The 27,111-nt window shown below is 36.8% G+C and overlaps 1 protein-coding gene across 1 annotated transcript in view; it reads left to right on the forward strand.

Annotated features, from left to right (window-relative positions):
• The first annotated feature begins 9,294 nt into the window (after positions 1 to 9,294).
• Positions 9,295 to 27,111, forward strand: part of TFPI (tissue factor pathway inhibitor) — a 176,158-nt gene continuing 158,341 nt past the window's right edge. The window contains exon 1 of the mRNA XM_017729081.1: positions 9,295 to 9,422. The gene's annotated coding sequence lies outside the window, so the exon portion shown is untranslated. The remainder of the gene's footprint in view (positions 9,423 to 27,111) is intronic.

Here is a 27,111-nt window from a genome sequence, read left to right on the forward strand (position 1 = left end):
GGAAAGCTGCCCACCTGTCTTCGGTCTTCTGGGTGGGAGATTTAAGCTAATTCCTCTGGACCGGTTGTAAGTGCCATATGGGGCTGAAAGAGTTAAGGCTTAGAGGTTATTTTTAGGCAATTGCAATTAAAAAGGATTAAGCAGCTGCCTAAAGAAGAACCCTAGATTTTCTTTGCATGTCTATATGATTTTAATCCTTGGGGTTTTGGTTTTTTTAAATAATGACAATACTAAAAGCCAAATCCACCTTCTTTCACCAGTGGCTACTAATATGGGTAAGATCAGAGCAAGTGGGCTTAATTGAAAAATATTCAATACTGCTAACTGTGCTGTGAATGACAGCAGAAGGTTCATGTTAGGAACAGTTTTGTGCTGCAGATAAAAGGAATTACTGATTACTGGATAAGCAGATAACAGTGAACACTGGTTCAGACACATAAAGCCTAATCTTCTGTCACATTGACAATTTTCAGACCAACTACTGGTTTGCTTAACAAAGCATTCATTTACAGTGGTAGATATTCCAAATGAGGAATGTGAATGTTACTGTGGGGGAAGAAAACGGCTATTTTTCTCTTTAGATTATCTTTTTGGCTGATTAAAACAAACTTCTGATCTCTAGTTTGACATTTAAGTTTTTTGAAGTCTGTGAAAGTATTCACCTCCTGAGGCACCCATATAAACACAATATTCCTTTAATGCTGCTGACTGAGAGGAATAAGGACACAGACAGAGCTTGTTCTCTCCTGTTAACTCTTAAATAAGTAACCTTATAATTGTCTTCACTTAACAATCACAGGAAAATGTCCTAAAATATAGTGCATTTCAGAACATTGTCTCCCTCAGTCATGGCTGTGTCTATGAGGTGCAAAGCAGATAGAGAGCACTGATAGAAGTTGGTCACGGCCTTGGTGTGACCTGATTGGAGTTACAGTCACTGGACATGCTGCAGGGAATTATCTGAGTAGGAAATATTCATTTGTATCTAGACGGAATCAGCTTCCACGGCCAGCCTGTAGCTCCTCTCTGACCTGCAGGGACACAACAGCAAGCAGACAGCTTCCATCTCAGCCATCCCCAAGTGAGACAACAGAGTGACAGGGGCTGGCGCTGTACAGGTGGTAATTACTTCTATCTACAGGGGTCACTGCTATTCCAGTAAACAATGAATTTCTATGGATTCTTGGAGACTTCTTTTCTTAAACTAGAAATCTATTTCACTGAATGCACTACCAGGCTGTTTTCTTTTGCTTTCAATCTACTTGGTGGATAATCATCAAATAGCCTCCTAAAGTATTTGAAAATTTGCCTGGAGCAAATCATGTCTCTAATGGTTGCATTTTATTGGAAGCTTTGTGGACAGCCAGGTAAGGGAAGCTTATGAATGTGAATTTCCATGGTATCACAGTACAAACAACCCCATAGCACAGAAAAATTGGAGTGAACTTTTTAACTCTAGTTTAACAACTCCATATTTTGTTTCTTTTGGACAGGCTTTCATATGGCTGCTAACCTGTAGGACCTGTGAATTTTAGCATTTTTGGTGTCTAATACTAATTATTTGCTGTTTGTGGAAAAAGTTTTTTAGCTAAGTTTGCCTACTTAAATCATTGGTTACAGTAGTAGCAGTAAATACGTAACAAAGCCACATTAAACACAAGACACATATGTGTAAAGCATGAGAGTGAAGAATAAAAGTCTCTTTACCTGCAAGGTAAAAAATTATAGTAACAGTTCCAACTTATCACCTCAGCATGTTTTACTAATACAAACCCATTAAAATGTTGAACCCAATGAGATCACTGCTGGTCTAAATATACTTTGAGTTAATCCTTATTCATTTCAGAGTAACTAGATATTTAATCTAGTACCTATTTAACTGTAAGTAATTTTCTTTGTCTTTCTATTATTATTGAAAGGTCTTTTTTAAGTATGATCCCATTTTAAGAAGCAAATTTCAAGGCTATTGTTAATAGAGAAAGTGAAAGCAAGCTGTCAGGTGAGTTCAGTGGTATAAAGATAGCTGATGTTCTCTGTGTATGGGGCAAATGTGTTTCAAGTCTGACCAAAATGAGTAAATCATTAAGCCAACATGCTATCTGCCTGTGACATTAACATAAGACAATTATTTGTCATAATTTGTTTACTTTTCTTACATTGTGTGTTGCTCAGCATTTAAAATGTGTCGTTTTAAGTAGAAGAATATTGGTGACTCAACAGAAACTTTTCCATGTTTCCCATTTTCCCCAAGAGTGGGTCACAGGATATATCCTGAAGTTATATCTGTAGTAACTTCTGAAGCAAACAGTTCAGCCAGTTAAGAAACCTAAAAATTTTGCACTGGTATTCCAGATTTTCTCATTGGTGATTACAATAAAAGTGGACTTGGGCAAAAAGATTTTTGTAAATCCTATGACACGGTTTCAGGTGAATGATAAATTGTCATGCGTACTATTTGGATCCTATTATATGTAAACCATGAGAAAGCTCTAAAAGCTCTGGAAAGGGCAGGTCTCTAAATCAGGTTTGAGCAGGATGACTTTTATTTCTTTCAATGCAACTTCCTTCATGCTCACGTGGGGCTTTTTCAAGTTTATGGTCCTGTTTTAGAGATTAAAGTCATTGCCTCTGATTTCAGGATTAAAAAATCCCCAACAAACTGAAATTTTTAAAAGTCCTTAGAACAAGCTCATAATGCTGCAACTAAAGTTATAGCTGTCTGGTGTTCAAATTTGGTGAGGATTTAGCAGACAGCATTGACATCTTTGCTTTGTGCACAGGGTGTGTGAATTACTTTGGAGTTAATCTGTACTTCATGGCCAGCCTTGTTTCACACTCTGCTTCAGAACTTCAGCACAAAGTAGTTTTAGGCACATGATTCAGACCCTTGTCACCTTTATGGGCAATGTCACGTTCTAAAAATTAAGGTCTTCAGAAAGCCTAGAGTTAACTAAGAGGGGGTTTCTGTTGTTGTAGGTTTGGGATTTTTCTTGTTCAACTGAGGGGAGATGCAGTTTCAAAGCAGAGTCGTAGATTTTGGAAGTTGACTTAACATAGGTCATCTATCGTTTGAATTTAAAAATGGGACTGTGCACTTACTTAGTACCACTGAATTGTGTAGGGTTGCAAAACAATGTTTTTCTTATTGATGAAGCCTGTATTCAGCCCTGAGGTAGCTTTGTAGTGCTGGTGAATCATCTTGGCACAGCAGTACTCCTCCTGGGAAGCACAGAGAGGGAATAGACTGTGCAAGCTCTGTGTCACCACAACTATTGTGATTGGAATAGGATTTGAGTTCCTGCAGTATCTTGGATGTGTCCCTGTGTTAGACCATGGAAAGGACTGTACATGTGTCTTTGAACTGCTTTGGAGGCATTATGCATGTCTGCTGAAACTCATTTGTCTGAGGGTGTATTGAAGAAAATCATGTCTGAAGCTTGTGGACAGAGGAATAGATTTCTAGGTACTGCTGGTTAAAGAGAGAAATAGTATAAGCATTTATTTTTCCATTTTTATTTGACAGTTATAGCCCTGGTGTTACCTCAGGTTACTGCTTACTCTTTCTTTTTCTTAGTTATCTGATAAGGACACTTAAAAGTTGGAATTGTCTACAACTTTTGTGTGACTATTGAAATGGAAGTAATTAAGCTGCACTTATGAGTGCACTTGACCCTGATCTCTTCATAAAACCTAGTAAATGTTAGGTGGAAAATGGAATATAGTTACTGTGCTAGTTTCTGCAGTTTGTGGAAATCAAATGGCTTAATAGAAATTATTCTTCATTTTTGCTCCACAGAAAGGTTTCATCTAACAGACAAAATACCCACTGGAAAAAATAAAATTTGTGAGAATGTTGGAGGTCTTGGAGAGACTAGAGCCTTCTCTGTCTGGTCTTCTCTTCTCACGAGCATTTCCAGGAATGGTTAATGCTGGCTGCATAACACAGGAAGATCTATCCCTCTTACCCAGAGATCACTATAATTTTAAATACTTTTTCTGATCTGATGTGTCCACAAAGAGTCTGGGCTTTCTTCACTACTGATAGAATTAGCTAATATAAATAGGTAACTAGGGTTTTTCTTTTCTTTTTCCTTCAATAGGGGGTATCAATAGAGATGGCAAGTTCTTATTCTGGTCTAAAATTCTTGTACATCAGGAATACATTTTTAAATGCTACTTTTCTCGTTGTGCAGTTACCTTAAAGAATAAAAAGTTGTTTTCAGCATTGATGACTATTGTGAAATCTGAAAGAATTCAGATGTCGCTTTCTAGCATTCAATTCTTCTTGCTTTGACAAATTTGGTAGTGTCTAAACCATAACCTTTCATTTATACATTATGGTTGCTTGGTGTTTTCTTTGTCCTAACCCATTTCTGTTCTTGATCAGAAATGCAAATTATCTCAAATATTGTATCAGTTTGTATAATCAATAAATAAATAGCATTATTTAGGACTAGATTGATATGGTGCAGTCAAAAGGTCATTGACAGAGTTGCAGGGGTTTAAAAAAGCTAAATAACAGCCTCAACTGAAGTGGTTGAAACAGGAACGGTTTTGCTATGCAATTAATGTTAATGGTTTTGCTATGCAATGAATGTTAATGGTTATGTTATGAAATGAATGCTACAATTTTTTTGTGTGCTATGGGATATACTTCTGTCTATTATTTCCCTGTAGCTTACATTAAGAGGGGAAATATGCAGCTGCTGTTCCATTAGTCCTATGTGAAATTTTGACCTCTGACACCTTGCAGGAAAGTGCCATTGTAATAGGGTACTCGTCAGGTAGTAGAAGTGTGCAGTAAGAGACATCGAGTGTGGAATCCTTCACAAATATTTGGACAATGATTGCACTAAAGAATGAACAATTATCTAGCAAGCCTCTTTACATGTGAGGTTTTGTAGGCAACTTTTTCCGACTATGATTTAATTTCCCCAAAGCAAAGCCATTTGCTAATTCCATTTACCTCCATGCCTATTTTATTTCAAGGAGAGTCCCTCAAAGATTTTCTCACAGTTACTCTTAAAGGAGACATAGTTCTATTTATGTTTTTGTATTAAGAACAAATAGTCGTGTTACATACATGGTTCAATGTGTGAATCATTTCTCAGAGAAAGTGCATTTTTTTCAGATCGAAGACTTCAGTCTTCCATAAATAATCAGTTTTATGGGAGTGTTTTCATCATCGATGTTTGACATTCCACTGAATGTTTCACACAAGAATGTACTGTTTATGTTTGAGGTTTTGGTTTACGCTTTGGCGTAAGAACACGGATTTCAGTTCCCTATATTTTAATCATTTGCATGAATATGCATTTGTGCATTTACAGTGTTTTAATAAGGATCCCTAAGGATCTTATGTGAGTAAATCTGGCAGAAAAAGGAAGGCAGAGAAATTGTGGACATGTATGTCAGGCTGGTTAAATCACAAGTACTGGCTGTAACAGTATTATGCAGAGTGGCCGATCTTGTGACCTGTGATCTGCAAATTTCACTAAGATTGATTTTGTGAGCAAAAATAGCCTTATATAAGGTCAATGGCCTTAAATCTGGTTAGCAGTAAATATCATAAATGGGAATATTAGTTATGACTGCTTGGTGAAATCTTGTTAGATTGGTGGACTCTTAACAGAAAAATGTATGTTAGTATAAAACCTCAAGAACAATTGGAAGAGAAAGACCATGTCCTTGATTGTTTTGATGCTAATAATACACTCTGCACATTCTGTCAGCACAGGATGTAATTCTGCCTAAGTGAAGAGTGGCTTGTGTATGTATTTGTGTGTTGATTCTTCTCTCTTTGCTGTACAATTCCTTATTCAGTGTTCAATTTATTCTTTACACAATGGTTCATCCTTTAAGGTGACCAACATGAACAGAGGCCCTGTGTGATAAAATGAAAGGGAAGCAGGATGTTGTGAAGATGAGTATACCTTTTACTTATATTTGTTAGGTTCCAAGAGCATCTAGAAGTTTTCTGCTAAAGAAACCTCCTTAATTAATGATGTTTGAGGCTCTTGAAGTGTAGCCTTTGCTAGGTTACAAAAAAGACTGTGAAAGGTAGACTTCATAGTGTATAGGTGTGGATGCTTTGAAGCCAAAAAAAGCAGATTAATATGTATTGTCTCTTTATGCATTTCTTTCTAAAACTGCCTATACCTTAGTGGACAAATATTTATATAGAAAAACTGATATTCACCCTATGTTTTCACTTTTAATCTTTTTCTGTTTTCCCTTTTCCTCCTCTCATCAGTCTATGTGTGATCATTGCTGCTGACTGCTGAACTATAATATGTCTGTGATGAATAAACTAAAGGAACCTAACCTGATGTTCAGGTAACTGACTGGATTAGCAATAGTTTAAAAAAAACCTCCAAACCCAAAAGTTATATTGCAGATGTATCTTATTAAGCTGCTCCTTTTTAGCTGTTTCCCCTCCTGGGCATTAAATGACTTTTGGGCAGTGTTTTGAAAGTTTATCTCCTCTTTTGACTTTCTGATGCCTTTTTGCACAGACTTGACCCAGCTGTGTTAGGAGGATTTGGGATTGTTGGGCTGCTGCTCTGCAGGCACAACAATTATTACTAGTAGACCTGCAATAACTGTATTTCCAGGCACTGGTATGAAATAAAAGAAGCTGGCTTGCTATTCCAGTCTCAGCAAAGAGATTTGAATGCCTCGTGACAGTGACTTATGCAATTTTGCAATCCTAGTTAATTTTTGAACACAATAGCAGATAAAAATATCTTCCGGAATAGTGCTGGGTTCCTGAAATCCTAGCTTAGGAATTTTGGAGAATAAAGAGCATTCCTCTAGTTTAAAAGCTATTTATTGCAAACCTTCTCCCTTGAAAATATTTGGGAAATATTTGCTTGATATATGGGAATATTGCAGAACCTGTGTAAATTTGGTTTATTTTCAGCATGAAATGTGAAGCCTTTTAATTTATGACTCATAAAACCACTGTGGCAATGACATTAAAGTCTGTAGTTTGGAGCTAGGATCAAACTGAAGAAAGGAAGAACAGATGTTAATTCACCAAAAAATTATTTCCCTGTGATTCTATTCCCTCAGTGGTTTATGATACAAGCAACACACGGTTTGAAGATGAAACTGAGGAAAATGAAGTATAAAAGGAATGACTTGACTGTCGCTTTCAAAGAAATATATAAGTGCATGAAAGGGAGGGAGTTGTTTCTGTTTGTGCTTGAGCACATTTCCCTGTAGGGAGACGTGTCAGATACTATGGAAATAAAAAGAAACCTCTTTGGCATGTTGTATATTGATTGCTCTGTCATGGACAGTGATCTCTGAATTGATCTGGTGTTCTGTCACACTTCATGCCCTGTCTTTTGCCTTAGTGTAGTACTAATAACAGTTGTGATAAGTGGAAATATTACTTAAACTATTTTTAATCTCAGCAAATAAGAAATAATGCTTCATTAGACCAGAAGTGTTGTCAGTCAGTGCTGTTAGTGCAAACTCACACAGGCAGTGTGAACATACTGATTTGAGCATTAGGGAACTTTTGTTTAATCATATTGTATGTGCCTAGGCCATGTGTCTTTACTGTGAGGTATAAAAAAAGTCACACTCATTGTGTCTTCTGTGTTTAGCTGAACTTTTAGGTCTGTCTCTCAAATTTTCTTTAATGAGTAGAAGTACATTGTTTCACATTTCTCAACCTCTACCTCATGTAAAAAAAAAATTAGAAACATCATAAAATAAAAAAAATCAGATCAAAATATTTTCATTTTAGTCTCTGCAATGATTTCAGGACTTCTTCATTGAGCAGTTTTGTTTCTTTTACTGCTTTCATTTTAACAACGTGCTAGGCTTCTTGATCCAGGACTGTATGCCTGTGTGATGTGTTCTGCAGCTCTGTGGAATGTTTGCCTGCCTTCATATCACTGACTCTGCTTAAGATATTTTTTCTGCTTATAAATGGAAGAATACAAGTGTTTATTTTACCAACATGCTTAGAAGTTCAGGGAGACCCATGCTTGAAAGACAGAATTATTTTGGAAAATTATTTTCCAGTTGATGCTGAAGCCTAACACTAAACACTGTGTATGAGCTCTGTAGGTATTGGAACACAGACTGCACTACACAAAGTGTTGGCAGATGCTGTTTTTCATAATATTTGGTGGTGTTCCTTAGATACAAAATGCACTGCCTGACAATTCTTTGGAGCAGACTGTATGTCTATTGCAAAATGCCTACGTTATCTCATGGAACAACTGGAATCTGGCTTTCTGTGAAGTAAGGGGAATCCAGCTTCAAGAATTTCTTACATGAAGAGTTAATTTCAAGTGATTTTGCTATTATGGCAAGAGTGCAACTCAATTGGAAATAGTCTGTGTAACACCCGGTCCCTTGGAAGCTCTCCCATCTGTGGAGCAAAGGCATGTTTAATTTCATGGAAGAAAATCCCTTTTTCCTTCTCCCATCTCTTGAACTTAAGCAGGCACTTAACATTTTTTCCTGCAGAGCTGTTTATGTCAATGACTGGTTTGTTCAAAAGATGCAAAAAAAAGCTTCTAATGATTACTTCAGGATGTACCTTGTAAATGCAAAATGGATCACTCATTTCCTCTCCTGGGAATGATGTTCAGTCTCCAGTGTGTTCTGCGTTTATTGCAGGGTAATTTTCTTTTCAGATAAAAGTGTTCCCGAGGCAGTTAAGAACCATAACTTATATTAGTTGTTATGTTTCTTCCTTTTTTTGGGGAAGAAGTTTGAGTTAGAGGCTCAGCAGCTACAAAAATACCCCAACACTCCAGCTTCTTTTATTTCTTAATTTAAAGACAAACTTGTAGGGTTTTGAAGGAGGGGATCTTTGTATCTTCCATTCTTTACGATAACAGTGACTGGGACTTCTTTCCCCTGCAGCAGAGCCTCTCTCCTTCCACTTGTAACAGGCTGCACTCCCCATGTGGGTCATGGGTCCTCACTGTGGCCATCAGCACTTGGCAGGTCAGCTTAAGAAGGCACCACTTTAGCTGTAGCAATGCTGGGTAGGGTGAAGAGATGTCAAGAAAGCTGCCAAAGATAAGTTTGAAGTGTTTGACAAAATAACGGGGATTTTAAGGACAAGCGTTGCAGAACACATATGCTTTTGGTTTAATGAAATTATTTGGAAAATAATTTTCACTTCCAGGCATGGATACTGGGAAGGAACAACACAACAGGTGCATTTGATTTCTAGTTTTGCTCTTCCCTGGAGACTCTTTGTCTTCCCTTCTGGATCTTTTTTTCCTCTTAGTTGTGTGCTGCTTAATTCTTTCTTTCTGTGAATGTACAGTTTTTGTGAGAATGCTGCTGTGTTCCTAGTTTGGGGCACATCCTCCTTTTTTCTGAGGCCTGACCATGGCAGAGTAAGTTCTGAGTCTAGGATCAAGTCAAAGAGAATCCTCCAGAAGGTAAGATTTGGTGTGTAGTGGCTTCTACTGGAAAAAAAAGGAGTGTTTTGGGGCTTGTACATAAACATATTGGTAAACTTAGCAGAAATTTTCCGCTTTATTTGCTTTATTTTCATTTAACTTTATTGGCAAAATTTCTTGGTTTTTGTAAGGCTGTGGCTTCTCTTAGGAGCTGTTCTCTAGTTTGTCAGACAAAACCAAGAGGGATTTGGGGGCAGTGAAAAAGAGGAGAGAGCAAAATGGGAATAGAATCAGATCATTGTTAGCTTAGCATACTGCATTCAATACCTTATTCTGGGATGGTGAAGTTGTACCTTTGATTTGCTTTCCCAAATCTGTAAAAAGCACTTTATGGGAGTTTGGGAAAAATTACTGAGCATTGCTATATTGTGAAACTGAATTATTCACTTGTTTAAAGGTTACTTAGAAATGATAAAAAGATACTACAAAATAGCATAGAATCAAAATAGATGCCCTGAACCTTGTCATTTTTTCCCTGAATATGGTTCAAAGAAACCCAGTTACAGTCTTCTCAGAGTATTGCATGCTTGTTTTCTCTACTAACATCAGGTAAGATTTACGTTGCCAATAGCAAACAACAAATGCTGGGTGATGCAGGGAGCACCAGCGTCAAGAAATATCCAACCCTGCTTTCTCAGAACTTGTAAAATCCAACCAAATTTCCATTTTGCACATAATTTTCTAGTATTTCAATGGTGTCTTATGTTGTCTCAGATCTCTCTATAAAAATTTCTGTCTGATTTTAAGGTATTTTTACACTGAATTTAGGTATTTGATAGAGGTTTTGTTCTGTATCGTTTTGCAAAAACACACAAAAATTTTCAACTGCCAAAATCTAAATTGTTGCTTAAACTTTTCTGATCATCTTCTGCAAGGCAAACCATATGTTATAGTCTGGCACTAGAATTTCTTTGGGTTTCTTCTTTAATACCATTTCTTGAGTCAGGCTATGCCTCCGTTTTGCAGTTATAAGTCAGGATAGTAAATGGAAGAGAATGGGAACCAGGATCTCTAATCCCCAATCTGACAGTTCTGGCTTTAGGCAAGTCACTTAAATTGTGTCTCAGATTCCCATAAAATGGGGTAACGTGTCTCTTGCTCATCAGGGTATTGTATGAGTTGATTTACACTTCTAAGATTTTGCAGAATGCTTCATGTTGCTGCATTTTACTCAACCTCTCACTGCACTCCCCACCACCTGCTGTTTTCTGGTTTTGCACTGGCCAAAAGAGACATGATGAAGAGAAGGAAGTATTTCTAATTAATATTCAGAAATATCAGAGTAAAAATGAATATAAATATGAAGTTGCCACTTAGAGCAATATTGTCACATGAATGCAAATCCACAAGTCAAGAAAATGGCCCAGGGTAATTTTCATCTTATGGTCCCTTATCAGGAATCTGATAGGTAAAGGGGATATGTGTTGGAATTTAACAGACTTTGGGGAAGGTGTGAGAGCAGCAGGCTCGTGATGCCCTGTGCTATACCATTTGCATAACACTTGTGTCATTTTTGAGCCAGTAGCTGTTGTGGCTCCTCCAGAGTAATTTTATCCCTGCTCTGGAATATGTCCTCTGCTATAGGAGTTGTGTTTACACAACCCTGTCTGTTCTACTGAAAGTACAGCTGGAGTGTGTCATAGACACAATGCAGGATGTCTGTTGGCAAGCTCCAATGGCAGGTTTTAAACGATGCCATAGCAGATTCACTCCATTTTTCTTAAATTTAAATTGTCTGGCCCTATGTTTACCCGTCTGGAACTCAGCACAAATTCTAGATGGCTTGGGAAGAACTCATGAATCATTTAACTACCTCTTATGAGCCAGACCAATGATGAGCACAGGCTGGACCCTCTTATGTAGGCAGCTATGGCTGCAGAAGCAATTGGAGGCAAACCCTGTTATCCCTCTAGTGTAGATGGAGCAAATGCCAACAGAACACCCCAAATACTAATCAGGCAAAATAACACAGTCAAAACCTGCTGAGAAGTATATGTGATTTGAATTGAACAGGTGCAGCTTCATCAGTGAAACTTGGAAATGCAGAACAAGACAAAGCCTTAACCTGACTATTAGTTTTCAGAAAATATTCCCTTTGTGTATATTTTAAATGCTAATTTTAATCAGTGTAAGAGACATCTAAACTAGTCATGGAGCTGCAGTCCTCCTGAGAGCAATAGGATTTACAGTGTAGCCTGTTGTCTGATGAGCCTCCTCAGCAGTCATATGAAGAGATGCTTAAATGAGAAAGTATTGTATTTTGGCATCTTGTGACTTTGAAAATGTTTCCAGCTGTTTCTCTGAATTTAAAATACTGAAAACTGTAAGTTTCTAAGTATTTGGACATTTGCTGCTACAGAAATCCTTGTTTGCTTGTGGTACTTTGTGTCCAAGGCACTAATGTAACTCTTGGTCAGATAAAAGAGAACCTGGAAGTGGGAATAAGAAAGGAGTGTAAGGAAAGTAGCAAAACAGTTGAGTGCCATTATACCATATGGGAGACAGCAGTGTGCTACAGGAAAACAGCAAATGGCATTGTCTGCTGTGAAGTGTGAGAAGAAAACTTTCCCTTTATGTGCTATCGTTTTTACCTGCCTGTAGTTTCTGTCAGCAGTCTGCATGGATTTATTTATTACCTTAGAAAATATCACTCTGATCTGAATTATATTGTGGGGTTGGTTTTTTTGTTTGGGTTTTTTTTGTTGGTTGGTTGGTTGTTTTTTATTGTTTTGGTTTTTTGTTTTGTTTTGATTTTTTTTGTATTCTCAAGCAGGCAAATTTTAAGAGTGCCCAGAAATAAAACATACAGAGTGGTACTTCTTATTCTTTCTTCCTATTCATAAAAAGTTTCTTAAATTAGTGTTACAGAATAATGTCAGCAGCTATAGTTGTGGGTAAAGTAATTCTGATCAAACACCTGCAGGCCTTGGTAGCCCTGTAACTGTGCTATTCTTATGCTACAGAAATGATAAGGTTGAGAGCTCAAAAACCTCCCAGAGATGGTAGAATGTTGTCAGCTCTTTTATTAATGGATGCATAACAGTCTGTGGTTTTTAAGGTAAGGGCTGTGTGGTATAAATACCCAACAATATTCTGGAGATTTGCTCAGGAAAAGCTGATTTGAAAATGTTTGTTAAGAATAGGGACAGCTGAAAAACAAAAAAATGAAAAAATGAGAAAAGGCAATAAATTCAGGAAGGATAGAATGATTGAAAATGAAGACCTGTTCAAAAATTCTAAAAGCCCTCAGTGACTGAAGAAACTCTGGAGGATAATATAATTCAATTGAATGAGAAAGCATCATGAAATTGAGCCAACACTTTTGATTAGTTGTGAGATCAGTGTCTCTTCATAGGGAAATCAGATAAAATTTGAATAGTGGTAGGGTCTTTAATGAAACATTTTGACTAGTTTTTGTTTTGAACTTAGATTTCTATGTATGTGCAAATACACTGTATTAGCAGAAAAAGGCATCAAAAGCAAAAATATTTTCATTGTCAAAATGAAATTTGTCTTTCACAACTTTTGTTATGTGTGGAACTTTAAAATTAATAAAAATTAGTATTCAAAAAATGAAGATAAAGCAAACTGAATGATAAATATCATGACAAGAGTCAGACTGGGTCTATTTTGCTCAATATCCATTCTCTGACAAGGGCCAGAAACAGATGTTTGGAGAAGAGGCAAGAGGAGTAAAACATAGAATAATTTCCAGTCTTTCCAGAAGGAACACTGGCAGATTCCAGAGATTTGTGGTTCAGGAACTTCCTGCTTTAGAGTTAGTCACTGCTTCATAAGGGAGTAATAACTAGATGCTGCGGAATCTGAGTTTGTAAATTACTGTAAATTGGTTCCGATGGGTTTTGTGAGATCAGTTCCTGCCTGGTGAAGGCTCCATGCACAAGCATATGTGTGAATTAACCTTTCCATTTGCAAAATGGTACACTCGTAGAGAGAAAAACAGGAGAGAGAGAGTTTGAATTGCTTTTTTGTCCCAAGAACTAACACTCCGTTCAAAATTCCTTGAGACAAAATTATTCCTTACAGGAATGAGTAATAACTTATCAGATTAATATGGTTGTATTTACTGCTTAGTAAGATGATGTCTGATTGACTTGATTCAAAGTAGACTGTTTGAAAACTTAAACTTTGTTCAGTCTTGGTGTAGATTAGCCAAATGATCAGCAAATATTAACTATTTAAATTAAGAACATTATAAACGAATTCTGGGAAGATAGCCACAAATAAAACAGTGCAGTGGAAGCTTGAATGCAGTTAAAAATTAGGAGAAGCCAAGAGGTTTTCTTCATTAAAAAGCATTCCTGAGTCAACATTTTATTATCTTTTCAACATCTTTTTGCTGTGCAGAATGTGCTGGGGAGGTTGGGGTTTTTTGTGATACTTACCAGATGGTGTTTACTATAGCTGTCTTGGTAGTTAGGTCTTATAATTGAAACAGTTTTCCTTTTAAGTAATGCAAAGAAAGAGTATAAAAGGTATAACAATTAATAATTCCAAGTATTGAATCTGTAGTTCCATTAACTATTGTCTGAAAAAGAAATACTATATGTATATTTGCATGTTTTATGGAAAAGTTACTGATTGGAGCAGCAATAATTTTATTGATTTTTGTAACACACAGCTTGTGAGGACATTTTTCTAGCTCTGAAACTCTATTTCTTAAAAAAACCCAAACAGTGCTAGAGATAGTTACTAGCACTATTGTTTCTCTGTTAAGTTTATTTATGTGTTGTAATTGTCCTGTGCCTTGATATTTTGTATGCCAGACTGTGGCTATGCACTCTTGGATGTATGTGAGAGAGGGGAGTATGTGCTGAGTACATTTCTGAATAATTCTGAATAATTGGTGCTCATTTATTAAGCCAGCACTGCTGCAATTGATGCCCAAGGGATGAGGAATGAACTTCATGGGTGATGGGTGAATGCTTAGTACTGTGAAATGAAAATGTTTAATTCACGTCTATTACTTTTCCATTTACTTACATGCGAACTAGGGTAAAATAGAGCTGAAAACTTACTCAGTTTGGATTGCCTATGAACAGATTTATTCCAGGATTAATTAACTCAATTGCCTGCAGTTTTCCCTTCCCAAGTTTATTGACACTGACTGGAGAATAATGTCATTTGGTTTCAGTTATACACAGGAGTTAATCAGCACAAGTGCTCTTAAGATCAGGCACTTTGTCTAGATGTAGGATACGTAATTATTCACTTTGATGTGATGTTAATCTTCTTCTAATATTAGCCCCTTCCAAAATAGTATACAGGAGGAAGCACTTTAACTTTTTTGTGAGACATTTGCTGTACTTTTGCTTTCCTTTTCCTGTTCTAATTTTTTTCTTCCTTCTCAGATTCCAGGCCATTTCCTAAGTACTTTTTTTTTTTCTGCAACAATCTAGAAAATTTGGACAACTTTTGTTAAATAGTCAGAATTTTTTGTTTAATCTCTTTGGGTTCTGTGTTCTATGACACAGCTTTGTGTTCAGCCTCAGAGAACAATTTGTTTTGTAAGTTTCATTTTCATTATCAATTTATTTCTAAAAACACAAGGTGATTTGGTTTTATCACTCTAATATTGATTATTCCATGAGCTTTAATGGTGCTCTAAAATACTGAAAGGTGTCAAGAGTATAAAATGAAACAGATTATTATTAGTTACTCAGCTTTTCCATCCAAAATAAGTGTGGAACTGTAATTTCTTCAAATGCACAAATAGGATGCTAAAAGTATAGGTCTTTTTCTGAAGTTATGGGCAAATAAAGCCTCCTACATCATACATATGTCTTCTATGGCATTAGAACAGTGTTCTGGATAACTATATATTTGTGCTGGCTGGCCTCAACAAGCATTCTTTTAACTTGAAAAAGCTAAGTAACATATTAAGGGACTCCTTGAAAAATGAAGAGCATCAGCATTGTTTCAAATAATCTCACCATGAGCCACTTTGTTTGGCTACTGCAAGGGTTAATAGCAGTAATTGTTTGTAGGATCTCTGGGTTGTTTGCTGATTGATACCCATAATGGGGTCGCTGATTTACATAATCTCTGTACTGACAAGCATTTTATTGACTTTTCTCTTAATGTAACCTAACACCTTCCCAATTACCTTCATGAAACCACACCTGCAGCAGAAGGGTTGTGTGCCTTGTTGCTAGCATAGCATGTGTGGAGTCTGCAGGTAACTCTGGCATTGTGTTGCACTCATTTCCGTTACACCAGAAAGTTTGGTGTGATCAAGCTCTCATCCTCACCCTGAATGAAAGCTTGCTCTAGAGTTACTCTGCATCATTTTTAATCCTTATGGTATCAGCACTGCAGCAAGATCATGTGGCAAGTATTCAACAAAGGCTTAGAACAAGTACAGAGACACAGGAGGTACCTGGCTCTGTCATAATTCTTTCGTGTTGCAACATCTATGGTCAAAATGTTAATAAAAAGCATACTTCAGGTGTATTCAGATGTATTTAACTCATTCCTTAACATTTTGGCATATTTTAGGTTTTTTTACAGAAAAAAATCGACTTCAAATGTACCAGCTGTAACACTGCTTTACAAATTACCTCTTTCAGCCATGACTTCATTTTATTCCTGGTTTAGTTTTACCTCATATGGAAAAATTGGATTTAAACTCTGAAAATGCTGCTGTCATTTTCTCACGTCTCAGTCACAGTTTGATGTTTTCAGGACATGATGTGATTGGAATGGGCCTGTTGAAAGTGGCTTGTTTTGTGTCCTCTTAGCTCCATTTCAGCCGTCATCTGATGTGTGATTCCTCAATCTTTAAAACTGTTCATGCCATTTTTATAATGCTTCCTCCTTTTATCTCTTAATAATGAGAGCCTTGGCGCGTAAAGAAGGATGATTTCTCTATCTGTGCTCATAACAGCTGAAGGTGTGATTATTATTTTTTTTTTGTAGGAAACTTGGAATACTTAAAGGTGGAGCTTTTTAAGCTCTTCTTTTACTCGTTCTATTGAAAGGTACTAATATTGGTTCCTGAATTTCTACTGAGGGAAGAATAGGGGAGCTGTGCATAAGTATCTTAAACAGTCTGGGGGAGGAACTCAGCTTTTAGGCAGACCTTGCAGTTTTGACAGCAACAGCAGGAGTGGTTTCATCACAAACTGAGAACTTAGTTAAGTCCCGTGGTTTGGATGAATGTTGCCTGTTGCTGCTTGTGCCTGCTTTTTGCTGTCTCTCTCTCCCCACTCCCTTCAGCATTGCTGCAGTTCTCAAATCTTGAGTTACAGCAAATATTTGTCCTCCTAAAGCTGCCTGGAAAGCGTGAAAGAGGAATTAGTTAGTGAATTTTCTTTTTGCCCAGGAGGTGCAGTACTATTAAGTCTCATTTGTTTGGAGTGACAGAGTTGGTGCAGCTCATGTTGAAGGAGATCATGGTGAGCTGTCCTCCACCTCCAGAGGCAGGCAGTCCTGGGACCTGAGCTTGCAGGGAGAGGGTTTGAGCAGCTGTTTGGAGTCTGGAATTTTTCTTGGTTGGAAAAGCTTGTGTTGAACTGCCTCTAGTTCAACTGCTGCAACTCATAGCTCTAAACATTAAAAATATTTTCTGTAGGAGCTGTGTTTTGTAAGAATATAGGAAAATCCATAAGTAAGAACCTCTAGTGAAACAGAAGTTTGAAGACAAAATGAGAATAGATTGAATGTGGAACTTTAACTCCCATGAGAAATACAGGAAATGCATCATTAAACTATGAAGAGATGAGCTGTGCAAAGATGAAAGCCATAAAAACACTCTGTGGGAAGAAAAACAACAGAAAAGTAATAGGTGCATGGTCTGACTGTCAGAGGTGCTCAGCACTCCCATCAGTCACTGTCAGAAAGCTGTGCAGCTCCATGGCATATCCAAAGTTACCAGAGGCAGTAAAAGATGGACACATTTTGGTTCTAATTTTCAAAAAATCAAAGAATGTAGAAAATTGTATCAAGTCAGGTGTCTTGCTGTCTGCTGCATGTAAAATGCCTGGCACATTGCAGCATGAAGCCTGCAATGTGTACTTTCAGCGCTTACAAATTTAAGAGAACCATGGTCCTTTGACAAGTTTACCACACACAATGATATCACTTCATGGTTTGGGAATGAAGATCATCCGAATTCTCACAAAGATAGGAAAAGCACAATTAGAGTCTTTAGAAACAGATTAAAGCAAACTAAATGAAAGCATTTCTGTCAATTTACACACTTGAAGGAGAAAAGGTGGTGTCAGCAAACAGCGTAAGTATATCGCTAGATTTTTCTTACTTGTACAAAATTTTTCTTTTCACTGAAAAAAAAACTTTTCAGGGCATTGGTAATAAAATTGAGAAGTGCAGTGAAATTAAAATATTTTATATCATCGCAGAATAAAAAAGCTATTAAGAAATATATGTGCAAGGAAGATATTCATTTTGCCACTAGTACCTCAAGACTGATTATCCAATTTTCTCCCATTTCTGGGAACAGTACAAAAAAAAGACAGGACTTCTTTGATGTAAATGAAAAATGAGTGAAGAAGATGAATTAATATAAGTTGTAATTCATATAACTGCTGTAGACTATTTAGTAGAAAACACTTTTGTATCGGAAGTGCAGCTAATAGCTGTAGTTCTGCATGGAATTTTGTAACTCATTTCAGCTGTATAATTCAAAATATTATTTAGACCTTACTCCTGTGAAGAACTTAATGTCTTTCTGCAATATATAGAATGTCTTTGGAGACATTTTACAACTTGAACTGAGCTCAGAGTGACCAGGAGTTTAGTATTCAAATAAATAGAGGGGTCACTCATCAATAGAATCCGTTATTTAAGATCTAATAAAATTGGAGGAAGAGAAAGTGTCAGGGTACTAAGTACTGATCATACGGGTCAGACTTAAGCAAATGTCTGTCCAGCTCCATGCAGAGAAGCTCTGGCAGCTGCAGGGCTCAGGCTCTGGGAGTCACAAGTACCTTGTTCCTGAAGTTGGTCAGAGCTATCCAACATGGGAAAGAACTAGGAAGTACCTTCATGTCTGCATGCACTGATCTGCTTTTGTGTGGATTCTGTAAGGTAACACTGAATTATTTTGATTACAGAAAAAGTGGTTATAGGAAGACAAGGGCAGCACACTGAACTTGAAAATAGGCATTATGAAGGCATTTATTTTTTCAGTCAGCTTGAGCTGATAATGGAAATGTTCATGTAATATTAATCAGGATATTAGCTTCTGCTGTTAGACTAGAAATGCACATTTGGGGAATGAGTTTATTTTCTTAAATGTAACTGTCATTGATGTAGTACTAAAGGTCTTTTTAAAATAGAAGAAAATAAGCATTAAATCCATTACTTGTAAAAACAAATCTTTTCCCACTGCTTATAGTTTTAAAATTTCTACAGTAGGAAATTTGGCTTTTAAAGATGCGACAGATAGAATGGGATTTGGTGCTTGTTACATTGCTGGTAGTTATTGTTCCAGTACAGCAATTTCAGCAAATACTCATTTTAATCAGCATAGACATATGAAAAAAAAAAAATCTAGAGGAAATGAATAGGGTTGCATAGCATGTCACCCATATTTTAATCCTCATGTCTGCAGGTCCAGATTTTCACTTAAAATTTTATTTGAATGGAATTGCTTTCAATTGCCCTAACATATTCAGCTATTTTTCTGTGGTCATAAGTTTACTGATGTGATGTTTTGTAATGATATGTTATACTTGCCTACAAAAGTTAGGATTAGAAAGGCTGAATAGTTCCCTTCTATTCAAATCAGTTTGGTTTGACAGGTCCATAATTACTGTCTGTTTGCAAACAGTTGTAACTTTACCTTAATGAAGTTAAACTTCCTAATTTTTATGAATGGAACAGGCAGTACGTGTTAAATCTTTGGAAGGCGAAATTAGACAAAATTAGTTTGGTTATGACTGAATTTATTTTCAAGTCTTATTTATCCAGCTGAAATATTCTTTTTAGCTGATGTTGTAGCACTGTCTCAGGTAGGAAAATAAAGCTAGCCAGTCAGAAATTCTGTTATGAGACTGCTTAGGCCTAACTTAGTCAATCTTCCCAAAGTTTATACTATTTACTAATATAAATTCCATATTTTATATAGTATTTTTCTTATGGACTCTTTTTAGCAAAAATTAGCTTCATATGTATGTATACTCTGCACAATCAATTGGTAGCTACTGTGATTGCCCATGAAAAAGAAATGCTGTCAATATTTGCAAAATGTTTGAATTTAAGTCAATTTAGCCTTAACCACCTGCAATTTCCCAGCTATACTGCCTTCCTCTGAAAGGGAGCTAAGCTATGTGCTTAAAGTCAACTTGCATTTCTTGGAAATGCTTAACACTGTTAATATATCTCAGCATGTAAATGCTTTGCTGTCTTGAGAAAACATTGGCTGCTGGTGTCCCTCTAGAGCTGGATGCTGCTGCATATATTTATCATAGTATTTAACCTGCTGCATACTTATTTGGTAGGCTAAATCTACTTTCCCTGTGAGCACATGCACTCAACCAACAGCGGTGTCAGTGGGAGAACACACTTCACTCCTGTTTTAAGAGGCAGTCAGTCCCCTGTAGAAGACTGCTAACCTAGATCTACCAGCTTGGACTGCTCATCTGCTTCCTCCAGGCAAAAGGACCCAGTTTAAAGTTTACCCAGTTTTAAGTTGTAAACAGCAGGTCTTTGCTCCCATTTCATCTTGACTGAAATAAAAGAACACTTTTAGGATACTATTAGTGACGCTTGCACATGGAGATATTTCCTTTTGAACTTTAGAAATGACTCTCTTCAGAGCAAGTGTGAGCAAGCACCACCTATTTAAATCTTCCAGTGAATGTCTTGCACAAAAAGCAAACTTAGGTAAGGCTGTGACTGACACAACCTCATGTCAGTCATGTTTAACTGCAATGGGGAGTTCTTCAGAAATCTTAATGTCATAATCTTGCTTTAAAACAAACACACAGGCCCTGTGTCCAAACATACATTAAATGTTAATATGCTGATAAAAAAGAGCCTGTAGTTATCTTGCTAAAAGCTATTCATAGGCAAATAAGATGTGTTAAAAGCATAACTGTTTTATTACACTCAGATGGCTAGAACAGCTCCTAATAGTGTTTCTGCAGAGATCAAATACAAAACAGAATTATTATACCTAATGTGCCCATAAATTTGCATGACAAAAATTGTCCCCAACAGCAGGTATAATGAAAAAAACATCCAGAAGAATGTAAACTATGTAACTATTTATTACTTCAGTGGACTAAAGCCAGATTTTGATGTGGCTTATTTCCATTTGTTTTATATTGGTGAAGGCAGTGTAAGGGGACTCAGGAGAACAGTATAAATGATGTGTGATACCTTTTTTGGCCTGGGAGGATGAAGTGGAGAAGAAATATTTTACAGCATAGCTTTGTCTATAGGGTAGTTTGGAGAAATACCATTAATTACAAAATTATATTGAATGGCTTTTGAAACTGCTTAAGATTGGACAAGTTTGAAAGAATGTTTGAGTGTCTGGGGGAGATTTTGCATCTTTAACTTACAGTTTTTGTCACAAGTATATCTGTCATTTGTCCCATTGACAAGGGTCAATTATTCAAAACCAGAAGGTTTATAGCCATGAACAAAAAATTAATTATACACTTTATAACTTGCATGCATCGCTATTGACTGAGTTGACTTTCCTGTAGCCTGGTAAAATCAGATGATGAAGTGGGTGGGTTTTCACTATGCGTAGTACTGTGATTCACATGACTAACACGGTGTTCTAGTGAACAATAAATGTGCAGTTCTCTTCCTCAAATACTGTACTAGAGTGTAGTTAGTTGGATTTATTGCTAGGATCAAGCTGTGTGATGGAGGGCTTGTTTGTGCAATATTCTGACTTTTCCATTTAATTGTACTGCCCAGAACCCAGGGTTACAACTTTCACAGAAGACAGAAGAGGCGGGTGGGAAAAAAATCTATAGAAATCCTTCCACAGAACCATGCTGCATTATCTACTCAAATGCTGTTTGTATGGCATTTTATTCATGTTGTATCACTTGGACTAAGGCTGTTTGGACAGAAAACTATGTATTGAAATCAGTTTTGTTTTATTTTGTCCATAGTATCATGGGTATGAAGTTTGAAACATGAAAAAGTAGTAAGGGTCTGTAATGGACGAACAACCTTGCCAGCCAATCTTGTTTCTTATGCAAAGAGAGCAAAAATACTATTGTCACTTGGTAATTTCAGTCTGGAGTAGCTGCAAGCAGATGCTAATTTAAATGACACTAATACAATCACAAGACCCAATAAAATTAGATTCTGATATTGTAATTGAAGTAGATAAGGCACTGAGAGCTCTGTGTAGTGTAAGAGAATTATGATATGAGGCACAGGAGGGATCTTTGTCTTACTCTAAAGACCCATAATACAAGAATTTTTTGCCATGCAACTAGAAACCTGAGTCAGGGGAGACTTGGCCTATCTATAAACAAAAATGCTGCAGGAATGTGATAACATTGCAGAATAACAATCATAATGATAGGGATATAGGTGGGTGTGTGTGTATGTGTATCAAGAGCTTTAAGTGGTTAATGTTTGTTTCTTTGCTATTAAAGCCCATATAGAAGTCAGTTTAATCAGTGGAAAAAGCTGCTGAAAAGCATTGCTATCTTTTTTCTAGGCTTCTGTTGCAAGTATAAATTTCAATACAAAGATTTGAAGTTGGTGTTTCAATACCAAGTCTGACATTTCTCCTAAACAAAGACCATCTACTCCTCTGGTCCACCGTAAATCCTACAATGCAAAAGGAAAGAGAAGACACTTAACTGTGAAGCTCAGTATTTATATTTGCATAAATAACACCATTTTGATTACATAAAAAACCAGAATTGTTGCTTATGTTTTGGATAGGTGCCATCCATGCTGCTTGTCAGCACTGACAAAGCTACTTAGGCAGAGCTGGGGCTGGTAAAATGCTTTTAAAGCACTTTAAATCAGAAGGTCAATTTTGCAGCATTTTGAGAGTTCCCATTTAAATAAATTAATAAATAAATATATATGTTTGTCTCTACCCAAATATACTACAAGTTACAAATACAAGAAAATAGTAGGTATTAAATTGTTGCCAACAGACTAAAATGTTTTCTCAATGAAAGAGTTTGGATTGAAATGAAATCAAGGTCATGCCATATACTGCTAATGTTTACAATCAGTGCCTATTCTGGCCTCTTATTTAAACCTATAGGAAGATTTCTTGTTTCATTATTTAAAATTGACTTTGCAGAGTTTTGTCAATAGATGTTACATTCAGGTTCTGCAAATATTTATTTGTTAATCTATGCCGAGGTACCGAAGTTATGGCAAACATGTATCAGGATGACAAAAATTCATTAGCCTTTATTAAAGCCAAAGCTGAACCTCTGAAGTGATAATTCAAACTGTTGTTTAAAATGCTAGCAAAATTGAGATTATGCCTGAGGAGAATCCCTCTATAGTCTGCTTTTTTGTTCACTGCTAGTAATTCACAGACTCCTGAGACTCCTTGTCTCTGTGTTGATCTTTGTGTGAGATTTGCAACTCTACAGTGTTCTCCAATGTCAAATTGTAAGGTGAAGGGACTGGAAAAGGTAATTTTTATGCAATTCATCAACATCTCCCCCCTGTGTTTCTGGCCTTTTTACACCAAGTTCTTTTAGACTTTTTCTTCCCCATTTTTTACTGCTGTAGGTATGACTTTACCATATTTTATGGTGCTGAACTTCCATGATCCAACATCGGTTCTGAAGTAATAAGAATGCTGCAAAAAGTCTATTTATTAATAAAGATTTCAATCAAAAAAAAAATTGATTTAGTGTGCTCTAAAAAAACCTGGAAAATAATTTTATGTTTCTTTATCTGTGCAAATATTTAAATTATATATTTTTGCTTATGTATTGATGTTGTTTGTTCTATGATTTAAGTAGTGTAAAGTGGTTGCCTAACTAATGTTTCCCTAGCCGTGGTCATGAGAATCCTCCCTAAAATGAAATAATAGCTCTAATGACAGTAATTTATAAGGCAGTGTTTATTAAAAATGAAAATATTTTTTAAATTATGTCAGTTAAAAACCCCCAAAACATGGGAATTACGTGCCCATCTATCATCACTTTTCCTCTTCTATTCCACAATCCTGCCCTAGTACTGGTGTGATACTCTGCCACTGGCCCTACTTTGAAAGGAGACATTGAAGACCTGCTTGAAAGGTGTTCAATGTCCAAAAAAAAATCCACATCAAACAAAAAAACCCCAAACACTTTCCCTTACCCCCATCCCCAGTACAGGGAGCCACTCTGTGCTCTCAAGAGGCTTGGTTTCCTTGGTGAGACATCCAATGCCATTGGTTTGCATTGAGGGTTTCTTAATGCAGTTGGGGTTTCTTAAATTGCAGTGGCTGGGGAAGTAACTCGTGCCAGTTTAGAAATGGTTGTTGAATGCGATTTTACAGTTACTGTTCTCACCGTTTTACAAAATCCCACTGGGGTTAATTAGTGCAAGGGATAAAAAAGGGCAAAGAAGACTTAGAAAGCTTCCAGCACTGCATTCAGTATTGATGGCTAAAAGTATTGTGTTCCCCACAAGGGGAATTGATGTAATTTCTCTGAACATTCAGTGTTTGTAACGTCTTTGGGTTGTTTTCTGCAGGAACTGGGCTTTCGCTTGAACAGCCAGTAAGTACCTGATGCAACTGTCAGTGTGGGTTTGTCAGCTTAGCATTGTTAATGTAACAGTTTAAGCAGCAGCCTGCAGAAGCATTCCTCTCCAGTTCTTTGCCTAAGACTCCCTCAGCTGCAGTTCTCTTTCAGGTACTGTGGCATTTAGTAGGGAAAAAGTCCTGTTTCCTCTCTTTTCCAAGACAAATGCAGGCAGAAGGTTAATCCTGCTGCTGGAAGGTACCTTGCATGATTTGAAAACTGGAATACAAGATGATACAAATAGAATATCTAATTATTCTGATACGAAAATGAAAACTTTGTTATTCCAGCAGATGGGTTCTTATCCTTTATTTTAATATGTGATTACTGATGCAGGTTAAGGGCTCTGGCATATTAGCAATGGAGGCCATCAATATTATAGAGAATTTTTTAAACAGATAAGTAGATTTTCCCACACTGAGCTTCAAGACTATTGGACCCCTAGGTCTGTGCTCTGGAGGCTCTTGCATCACTTGTGAACTTTACAGCACACTTCATTAACAAGGTTCATTTCTGAGATTCTTCCTGATGTTCAGCATGTGTTGGAATGTGTCACCAAAGCTTTTTGCTTAGTTTGTGCTAGATCTTATGTTGCCTCCTCAAAGTTTCTGCAGAACTCAAACCACCACCAGGCATGAGAGTAACAGGTTTTGTTGGTATTGTCACTGAATAACACTGGAATTGGAAAAAGCTTTCCTTTTTTTAACCTGGTTCCCATGGCATGAGCTGTGTCATGACACAGCCTTTTCATCAGCTGGGGGTTTTGGGGCCAGCATTCATTCTTTTATAGTTACTAATTGTCCTGTTTTAAAAGAGGGCCTCCCCCATTTACTTGGAACTAACTAAGGTGGGAGTAACATCCTGTTGTTAACTAGGCATTGTGTGCACCTTTCTTCCATTGGCCCTCTTTCGATCAATAAATGTGTTCTGTTGCTTTTTCTTGCTCATATAATGACTTTCTGGATCTGTTCTCTGTGTGTCTTTGACTAGAGCAGCCAGGATGATTTGTTTGTTTCTGTATTGTTGGAATTGCAAAGACTTCCTGTAACTCAGAGGTAGAGGGGCAAGAATTAAAAAAAAAAAAAAAAAAAAAAAAAAAAAAAAAAAAAAAAAAAAAGGTCAGTGCCCAAAATTTCATTGATTATTTGTTGGGTTTTGAAAACAGTGATTTTAGTTGATACACTTCTGGTTTTCTCTCAAAGATCACAAAAAGTTTGATAGTTTCTTGAAGCTGGGTGGGTTGTCTTCCCTTCCATGGCTTTGCTCATACAAAGAAGCTGTCTGGCATAAGTAGAATAAAATATTCATTCTTAACTAACCTTAGAATTTGGGCTACACAATACAATATTCTTGATCATATGTGATTATGAGCTTGCTTTATGATGATGTATTAACAGTGATCTGTGTTAATTTCTTGAACTTTAACATGAGAATTTTAAATTTTTTTTTTCTCTTTGCTCACTTTTCCTTGTAGCACCCTGCCTGTGTAATATCCCACAGGGACAAGTTTAAAAAGTCAAATGAACTCCTCTCTTGCTGCTAAAGTATCACGAGTCATATAATTGCATTCCAGGTGCTGTTTAAAATCTGACAGAGATAAATTCAAGTTGGTGGTACAGTATAATAACAGAACTAGACAGATGTGTAACAAATACAGTGAAAGACGTTTCAGAGAGTGCTCTGAATGGCATCGAGGTTTTGCCAGTTTGCGGTTTCTCTTATTTCACTCCTTACTATCTTTCTATTGTTCATTTAAAAATTTCCGAGTTTACCTAAAATGACACTAGGTCACACAAGGCATGAGGATGAGACTGTCCCCAGAATCTAAAGACAGGCCATTAAATACAGACCGTAGGCGTAACTCACTGCCAGAGCTGCTCTGTGTAATGCTGATCCTGTAGGATCTGTGCACTTTGCTTTCACAGCACCTTGAATGCAGCCCGTGCTGATGTGTCCTTTATACCCATCTTCTCTCTTTAATGATTCAGCTGGCACTGGTATTGATGACTGGACCATTAAAGTGAATTATTAGTATAGATTGAGCACAACTAAAGGAAATGTTTTAATAAATTTGCAATTAAGTATTACATGTCAGTTTTGTCACGCTTTCACCAAATAAATGTTTTGCTTTAACATTCTGTTAGGGTCTACTGTGAGCTCCAAAATTTTTGCAAACAATCCAGAAGAAATGTCTGCCTCAGATTTTAGGTCTTATTTTATGTAAAGAGTGATACTGAAATGCTTAAAAGTAGGTAGAATATGAACAAAATAGACAAGAGCTTTTCTTTTAAAATTAAAAATTTCTAAAAGTGAAAATGTGTTGTTCCAGCTTTGATGTGAATGATTTGGTTTAAAACTTAGTTATGGTACAAAAATGCTGTGAATAGAGACAGTGTAAATACAGAGAGAATATTTGATTGTGAGCACAGACCTGTGACCTTCTGCAAGAGCTGAAAATGGTTTGTTGTCCTCTGCCTCAGATGGGGCTCTGGTGCCACACCTCGGAGTCTGGGTGGGCACCACCAGTGTCCCCCTCCACTGCTTTGCTGGGTAATATTTCCACCAATATTTATACCAAAGAAAGGACCTGTAAACATAAACAGTATCTTCATATATTGTATGTCTGAATAGTAATTATTTATTGGAAAAATATTCAACTATTTCTGTCCAATAAGATGATATCAGGAGTTCTGAAAGTAGATATTTTGTTGTGACTTGCTCCAGGCAGCACACTGGCCTTGGGTGCCAATTAAAATTCCCTGGTAGAAGGCAGGGACTGAAACCAGTTCGGTGGTGTGTGGCAGGTCAGCATAGAGTGAAATACTGAGTTAAGAGTGTTATCAGCTCCTTTCTCACTCATTTGGGTTTGAGGGTCTATCACTGCAACATTTTCTCCTCTGAGATGTTTTTCTGCACCTTTCCAAAGAAAAAGGAATTTC

This window comes from Corvus brachyrhynchos, unplaced genomic scaffold (assembly GCF_000691975.1).
Source record: "Corvus brachyrhynchos isolate BGI_N302 unplaced genomic scaffold, ASM69197v1 scaffold370, whole genome shotgun sequence".
Lineage (NCBI taxonomy): Eukaryota > Metazoa > Chordata > Aves > Passeriformes > Corvidae > Corvus > Corvus brachyrhynchos.